At 47.1% G+C, this 8955-nt stretch overlaps 1 pseudogene; it reads left to right on the forward strand.

Moving 5' to 3' along the window:
- The first annotated feature begins 1224 nt into the window (after positions 1-1224).
- Positions 1225-4639, forward strand: LOC120705657 (annotated as a pseudogene).
- The last annotated feature ends 4316 nt before the right edge of the window (positions 4640-8955 follow it).

An 8955-nucleotide genomic window follows, 5' to 3' on the forward strand; every position in this document is an offset into this window, starting at 1 on the left:
CCTACGGCCCCGCGCACGCCGAGGGCTTCTCCTCGGCCGTCCCGACGTCCACTGCCCGCGGCCGCCGGCCGCCACCGCTAGCTGGCCATCCCCTGCTCGCGGCTCACGGCTCCTCCATCGCTGGGGAAGTGAAGGGGCGGGGCCGTGCGGGGAAGAGGCATGACGAGAGAGAGAGAGTGGCGGCTGGGTTGGAGTGAAGGATGGGATTAGGAATCTATGGTTGGGTGGGAAAGTATGGGTTATTAATGGGCCAAATTGTGCTAGGAATAAAGTTAGTTGTGCCTGATCGGGTCAGGCCTATTAGTCGTGTCGTGTCCGGATCAGCACTATGGGTCGAGGTCTCGGCCCAGACACGATACTATCCGTCGGATTGGTTTGGCACTGATCCTATTGTTGGTGGGTTGGGCTGAGTTAGGGTCGGATTTTTTCGTGTCGTGTCTCGTGCAGCCCACTGAACCCAGCCCATTTGGCCATCTATAGTGACGTCTATTTCTTTGATGATGATCTAAGAAATGTTAGGTGTCAAAAAGCTAGAGATCGTTATGCGAATATGCCGCCAGATAAGAAGGCAGAACTTAATGCAAAGAAAAGAGAAAACTATCATCGAAAGAATTCAGAGAAGTAATATGTAGGTTCGTTACATGTTGCTAGATAATTTGTGAAAGTTATATGCTAAATACTGTGTGATACATAAATCATGAAAGTTATTGATGCCAGCATTGACGGATACACCCCAGTCGGTATTGTTAGATGCTAATGGAATTCCATGTTTGCTAGAATACAAATTCTCAACTCGCTGGGATTAACGTGTCGTGACGATCTAACTCTTGCCTTGAGTATAAATTTATGGTGCATCAAAGTTAGGACATCAAAGTCATGTACACGTCTCTGATTTTTTCAACAATTACAGTTGCACGGCCTACAGAAACATATTGATGTGGCATTAAATACTGGCGTAAAGTTCAAAGTTTGCAAGTGGCCTGACCTTGACGTGTCGTAGAGGCCAACTGCTGAGCAATTTCATCATAGGATGCAAACTGATGGGTACTTTGCCAATTATATATTTTATTCTTTACCTTACCTTACTTTAATTTGGAATTCCCTTTAATTTTATAAAGACTTACATCAAAGACATATTTGGTCTCTATTGTATGCAAATATATAATATTTTTAAATACAATTGTTCTTTAAATACGACACAGCATCTCCGCTAGTGTTCGAAAAAAGAGAGAGGAATGTTAGAACACAATCATTCGTGCCCCGTCCAATCTACACCGCGAATCCCCCGATCGGACGGTCGCGGATGCAGCCGCAGCTCGCAGATTCCCCTTCCTTCCTCTGGCCCCCAGGCTCCCGAGAACCCTAAACCCATGGCGCTCGCCGCCGCTCGCCGCCTCTCCTCCACCACCACAGCAGCCGCCGCGCCGAAGCTCTCCTCGATCTTCCGCAACCCGAAGCGTCGTTCACCGCCAACAAATATCTCCTCACTTTTCGGCGATCGGAAACATCCATCTCCGCCGCCGGCCTCCGGCGACGAGCCGCTGTGGCGGAGGCCCAGGCCCAAGCTGAGGGTGCCGTGGGAGGAAGAGGCCGGGGTGCTGCTCCGGCGACTCCACGAGGGTCAGTACCTGCCGGGGCCCGACTTCTCGTCGGCGCCGCATGCCGTACTCCCCGACACCGTCAAGGCCGCCGCCGAGCGGTTCGGGCTCGACAACCAGGTGGTCGCAAAGTGAGTGCCACCTCTCATGCTGCTGCAGCCCTTTAATGTTCGGTGGCACCCTAGCGCGATTCTGTTTGTTAGTTTAGCCGAATTTGTTGACTGCGCACTGCACGAAAAGTTAAATTTGTTGTATGGAACCAGGGAGAGTTTTTCGAAATGGGCAGTTAGTTTTGTCGATGATGTTGATTTGCACAATGCACTGTTGAGCGACGATTAATAGTGTTTAGATTTTACACCTGTAGGTTTTTAATCACTGGCACTGAATGTAAATGTCGACTTTGCTAGTTTGATGCCTTGTTGGTTATGCATTGCCGATGGGGGTGTGATGGGTTTTTGCTCTCTGTTTTTTTTTCTCATTCATACAGCAATGTAACTTGTAAGTTGTCATATCAAATGGCATGGTTTTGTTTTACAATATCTGAAGTGGATTATTTGGAAGTGGCGACTTGTAGCTTGGGAGGTCTCACTGTGAGCATACTAGTTGAATACCCCGGGCGTTGCTGCGGGATTTCAAGGCAGAAATGTTGAAGTTGAGTGTGCTGAAAAGATGGAGTTATGAAGTTGCAACCAATTTTAGCATTGGAGATATATGGCATGGTTGTATATAAGAAATGCTTACATAAGTCGATGTACATATAAGAAGTTCTAGTTGCTGAAAAAGAGGAACCATAATAGTTATGATAAGGACACTTTAATTTTATTATGGGAGGAAATGGAAATGTCTGCATCATTTTGTGAAGCTAGAGATTGGACTTTGCATTGACTCTCTTGGATAAGTGAAGTTTCTGCAATTTTTTTTAAAAAAATTAAGTGTGAGTAACGTAGTTGTGTGAAATGATAATTGGAAAGAATATATTTTGTTTAATGGTTTTAGTACCTATGTTTCATTGGATGAATGTAGATATTTTGAATTGGTTATTTATTCTCCGCCATGGTGATCTGCATTATTGTAGTATAATAGGATGTTAGACATGGGTGTGATAAAAGTGAATGAGGGATGTTAGCACTTGCATTATTTTTTTGACGTTTTGTTGCTAGTTCCTTCATAAAAATTATTCATATGGCAATAATAAAACCAAGTAAAAAGGTTAGAACTCTTAGTGGGTTGTGGAAGGTCAGGATATGAGCTTTCATTCAGATCCATTGGTGTAAATAAAATGATGACGTGGCTTCACCACATGTGAGAGAAATAGCTATTAATGACTACTCTTAGTGGGTTGTACTTATATAGATTGCCAGTAATTAGACTTAGGAAATGTCATGAGACAACCGAATCAAAAGGAAAATATACTTGTATATAGTTCGGGACTGCTTCCTACATGCTTGAAAGTAAATCCATTGTAATTTGTACACTGGAGGAGAATATTTCTGTTTCTGGTTCATAAATTAATCACATTTTTTAGTTACACCTATCTGTTTGAAGTTTTAATACATTTGTGTTGTGTGAGATATTTAAGCAAGCTAGTTGCATGCATCATTATTATTTGCAAACTGCCGATTGAATTTTTTTTATCCTTTGGAATTTTGGATCCTGCGAAGTTATGATCTATGATTCTTTGGGGGCAAAACCATTGTTGGTAAATTTGATTCTTGAAGTGTTGGAAGTCTGCAATGTTGCTGTCCAGGGTTTTATAGTTAACATGTATAGTTATTTTATTGTGTATAACCTTAATATTTTCTATTAGTTTAAATGAAAAGATAGGAAGATAATGTGGATTGGCAGAAATCTTCCCTGTTACTAAATATATCTGCCGTTGATCATTCTGCCAATTCCTGGCAGATGGCTTTCAGGTAGCGACTTGAAGAAGGTTGCCTTGTTTGGGTGCCCAACTGTGGAACGAAGAACGGTTTTTGCATAAAAACGATTACGAGCTTTCTTCAACATCCAGGAAGATAAAGTAAGTCAACATAGTCAGTTGCTTAGATCTTAGCATATAGTACTCAGATAGAAAAGGAAGTGCTCTGAATACACGATCAACTCTAACTTTTATGATCTTGTCCCCTTTCAGATATGCAGCTCTTGTAAACTGAGAAGTTTGTGCAAGTTTGCTAACCAGGAAGTCCCTAGGCATAATAAAGTGATTCTGTCTGATACAATGAGAATTATTACTTTGTTTGTACTGGATGCTTTCCCGAAGGAACTCCAGGTTACATCTGAATTAAAAGCTAGCATTTGCAAGGTGCTAAAGGATACTATAAATCTTAGCAGTTAGTTTCTGAGCATCAGGTACAGAGCTTTGGCAGTTTCTTCTGGTCCTTCTAATACAGTGATTTCTACATTTATTTGGAGCAAATAGTTGAGGCTATGTTTGATACTTCAGTCACAATCGCTCAAGGTTAGAGTGCTGACCTATCATTTGTTTTTCCTTTTGTGCAATTCTATGAAGATGAAATATAGAGTATGTATAAAATATCAGTGGCATTTGGCTGTAGATCTTAATTTTATTGATGTACTGTTGATTTACCCAGACTTAACATGGTTGAACTTCTTTGTTCGATCAAACAAATAAGTTGCATTACAGTGCGTTTAACAACTTCTTTTCTTTGTTTTGGCAGCTGTTTAGCAGCAAAATCTCACATCTGTCAACCCTACTCTGGGGTTCTCAGGAGTAAAGGCCTATGTTTGATTGGATAAGCACATCCAGCAATCTCGGATAAGCACGGGGCCTATGTTTGATTGATATGTCAGACAATCTTTGCAGTATAGGAACTCTGGTTGTTGACAGTGATGGGCCGAGGCAATATTGAATGGAACAATTTGATGACATAATAATATTCATTCCCCTTAGATGCTGATGTGCACATTTGCCAAGTTCCTTGTGTGTAAAGCATCACATGTTTGACAATTCCTTATCGAGATGATAATCCTTGTTTAAGGTTACTTTCTATGGGAAGTCATTGCGCCTATTGCTGTTCCAATAACCTCATGGATATTGTACCGTATTTGCCATGACTTGTTCATCATTTGCCTGGCCAGTTGGTGCTGTGGGCAACAAGTCAGGGGGTGTTTTGGAAGAGGGACTTAAAAAAAGTCACAGGGATTTTTTAGTATTTAGAAATATTAAATAAAGGTTAATTATAAAACTAACTGCAGAATCCTGGGGCTAAACCGCGAGATGAATCTAATGATGTATCTTAATCTATGGTTAGCGAATGGTAATGTAGCATCACTGTAGCAAATTATGAATTAAATAGTCTCATTAGATTCGTCTCGCGAAAAAAACACTCAGCTGTCAAAAAACATTTATAAACAGATTTTATTTAATATTATAAAATAGTAAGATTTCTTTTGATGTGATAGAGACTTTTGAAAAAAGTTTGGAACCAAACGAGGCCTCAGAGTTCCCGTGCTGCTACTGATTATATACTGAGCTTCCGACGTGGATGCGATTTTTCCTCATGTGTTTTACTCTTTCCTTGTCAGAAATCGAACTAATTGATTGATCGATCCGCGCAGTGTAGAAGCATATTCCCCTGAACCTCAAGGGTAAGGCTCACTGTTAGTATAGCGTTTTTGTTTCACCTCATCAGTCCATGGTCCAGCTCCAGCAGTGGCGGATCCAGGATTTATGGACAGGGGGATGACATCCTTCTTCCTCCTCCAACCCCCTCTCCTTCTTTCTTCTCTTCTTCTTCTCCTCATTTCTCCCCTACTTTCCCTTGATGTGCAAGCACGTAGGGGGGCTGGCGCACCCCCAGCCCCCACGCTAGATCCGCCCCTGAGCTCCAGCATGTGACGTCGTTTGCCTATCTGCAGCTGCAGGTCACTTAGGCTGGACAAAAGCACGATTACATCCACTGTCACACAGCCAAGGACATATTTCAACCTCGTCTTCAACGATCTGTTGCCTTACCGTTTGTTCTTTTTTAAGTATGTTCTTAGCCGGCAATGCGTTCGGCTCAGCATTTTTATACTGGAAGCAGTGCCGCCGGTGTGCTGCGGCAGCTCCAATTGGCAACGGAGCCCCGTGTCCTGTTATCTCCCTGTGCGTGAAGGTAGCAACTGGAAACACGCCGGAAAGCTGGACGCCCTTTTCTGCACGCAAATGCACCGTCACTTTCTCCTACCTTTTCCCCAGAGGTCACGAGTGGACGGATGCTTTTCACACCAGTTATTCAAAATTTTCGGATCAAAAGTCACATCGATTGTTTGATCGAGGGTTTTTCGGGCACTAATTAAAAAACTAATTTCGGAACTCACTTGGAAACCACGAGACGAATCTTTTGAGGCCTTTGACCGCGTCATTAGCACATGTGGGTTACTGTAGCACTTATGGCTAATCATGCACTAATTAGGCTTAAAAGATTCGTCTCGTCATGTACATCCAAACTGTGTAATTAATTTTGTTATTTAATTACATTTAGTGCTTCATACATGTGTTTAAAGGGGAGGTGCAATTTTTTGGGAACTAAACGGCCCTAAGGCTGACCACAGCGGAGGGAGCAAGAGCAAATTTGCTCCCTCCTCGTTTCCCACGCCCTCTCTGTCTACAGTGCCAAACAGTGCATCTACAGTGTCAAACAGTGTATTTGCTCCTTCATTTACTCCTTCCACTGTGGACGGTCTAAGCTCGTGAAACGCTGGGTCCTGCAATCTGTAACAGTGCAGCGTGAATGCTTGGGTGCTCAAGTCACTGATCGGATTGGAGTATTTTTTAACAGAAGCGAGTCACTGTTTGGCGTGGCAGGAACGAGCAGCTCGGTTTCAGACCGGCCGGCGGCCTGTGCTCTGGAATCCGGGGCTGTGTTTAGTTCCCACGAAACGCACTGCAGTGGGGTGAAAAGCACTGTAGCACACTGTAGCACATTAAATTTATTTGTTTGTGGTAGATATTGTCCTACCATGACTTAACTAGGCTCAAAAGATTCGTCTCGCAATGTACATCAAAACTATGCAATTAGTTTTTTTATTTACCTACATTTAGTACTCCATGCATGGATCATTTGCTACATTTAATATTTCGATGTGATGGAAAGTGATGTTTTTGTGGGGGTTTTTGGTGGAACTAAACACACCCCGGACCGACCGGTGTGCCGGCGTCTTCGGACAATCAGATCCGTTTCAGACTGGTCACTTTCTTTCCTGCCTCGTCAGTCGTCGCCCGCGCTCCCGTTCCGTTCGTTTCCGCGTGGAGGGGAAACGTAGCGGGAGCTTGGTTGCACGGCACGCGATGCTTTTGCTTTGCTTTCTTCCCCCCGATTTCTCGCCTTCTCGGGGGGGGGGGGGGGGGGGGGGGGGGCGTTCGTGCCCAGCTGGTTCCGTCTCGTCTGGGGGACTCGCCCATGGCGCCCAGCCTCGTGCCCGCGCCGCCGCCGGGCTTCCTCGATTCCTTGCGGGCGTTGAAGCTTGCGGCCATGCTGCTGTGCTCCTCCCGCTTCCAAGGTGAGGTGACCGCATTTTTTTTTCCTTGATAGACAGAGGTGAGACCCTTTTTCTTCGGGTTCACTCATGGAGCCCCGGAGGAGAAATGGGCAGGCACGTGCCTCCCTCCCGTATCCTCTCTTGCACGTGGAGGCCTGGAGGGAGATGCTGGGAGCCGTGGGGACATCAAAGAGTAGTACTCCTACTCCACATCAAATCAGGCCGCGTTTAGTTCCCAAAAAATTCCCAAACTTTTCCGTCACATCAAATTTTTCAACACATGCATGAAGTATTAAATGTAGTTAAAAAAAAATAACTAATTACACAGTCTGACTGATTACCACGAGATGAATCTAACGACGTTAATTAATCTATGATTGGACATTAATTACTAAATAAAAACGGAACATGCTACAGTGTCGTAACCTAAAGTTTTTCGCGATCTAAACGCGGCCTCAGCATAGTAGCTATCACCAAAAAAAAAAGCAGAGAAGAAATAACAGCAGAAGTGCTTGTTCCCATAGGAGGCTGTAGGGCAGATCCGTTTCCTCTGCCTCGGTTCCGGCCGGGTGCCCTCTGTGCCTTGGTATCGAGTGGACCCACCCGTCCCTGCCCGTCAGTGGGCGCCGCGCTCGATCCCCACGTACGTACGGCGGGACTCTCGCTCGCGTTGCGCGGCTCGAGGGCATCTCGGAGCCCCCGCTGCAGGCTGCAGCTGCTGGGCTGGGCGGGGCGGGCGGCCTGGCGCCGGGAAGGCAGCGAGCAGCGTGCAGCGACGCGACGGGCGGGCGTGACACAAATGCGGCGTCACATGATTCCACAACTACGCATGCAGCGCGGGTGCCAGCCAGCCACCAGCTGCCTCCCCTGCCTGCACTCCGGTAGCCGTGGCCCGACCCGACCGGCCTTGGCAGGCCACAGGGACCGGCGGGCCGCAGAAGATGAGGGAGCACAGGGAGAGCGGGGCCTCCGGGTTCCGTGATCATGTTGGCAGCGCCTGCCGCGGCCTCCGTGCGCTGCGCGGCGCCGGATGGGGACGGGCCCGCCGCTCACGTGCATGCTGCCGAGCCGGCGGCCCCCTGCCCTGTCGCCGCACCGCGCGCCCGTCTCGGCGTGCGTCTGTCTGTCCCACCTGGCGTCACCACGCGCGGGGGTGGAGGGCTGGGAGAGCGGGACCCGCCCGCGCTGACGAGATGCCACCGCCAGCTGCTGCTGCTGCAGCAGCGCCGCGCTGTTCCGCGACAGTGTACGTGCGCGCGTTGCATTGCCCGGGCCAAGGACGCGCCCATTTCTCTATTTCTTAAAAAAGGAAGAAAATCGTGATAAGAATTCGTGATTTACCGTTTCATTTTTTTTTGAAAAGATACCGTTTCAATTTTGAGCCGGGCCTTTTCGCCCAGCCCATTATTGGTGCTTACTGAGTGGCACGGTCAAGCTTAGATTTTCTTTGGATCTATTCCGAATAGAAAATTTGTTACCTTTACGACGTTCCAGCGTTCCACACGACTGGTGCGTAGAAAAAAAATGTCGCCCCACGCCCTGACCTGCCCCGGCCCCGCGCCGCACACGCCGTTCCCGACCCGAGACCCTGGCCGCCCGCGTTCCCATGCCGCCCCGGCCGCTGCTCGCCGGGGCCCGCAGCACCCCCACGTGTCGACCGCCGAGGGGGGGGGGGGGGGTTCGCCGCTCCCGCGCGCCTGCTGTTCGCGCGCTCGCAGCGCAGGCGTGCGCGGCCGCTGCGATCCCCCCGCGCGCACGCCGAGACGGGGCTTTAAAGGGCCTGTTTGGCTCCAGGACTTTTTTCAAAAGTCCCTATCACATCAAAAAGAATTTTACTATTTTATATTATTAAATAAAATCTGTTTATAAATGT

This window comes from Panicum virgatum, chromosome 5K (assembly GCF_016808335.1).
Source record: "Panicum virgatum strain AP13 chromosome 5K, P.virgatum_v5, whole genome shotgun sequence".
NCBI classification, from domain to species: domain Eukaryota; kingdom Viridiplantae; phylum Streptophyta; class Magnoliopsida; order Poales; family Poaceae; genus Panicum; species Panicum virgatum.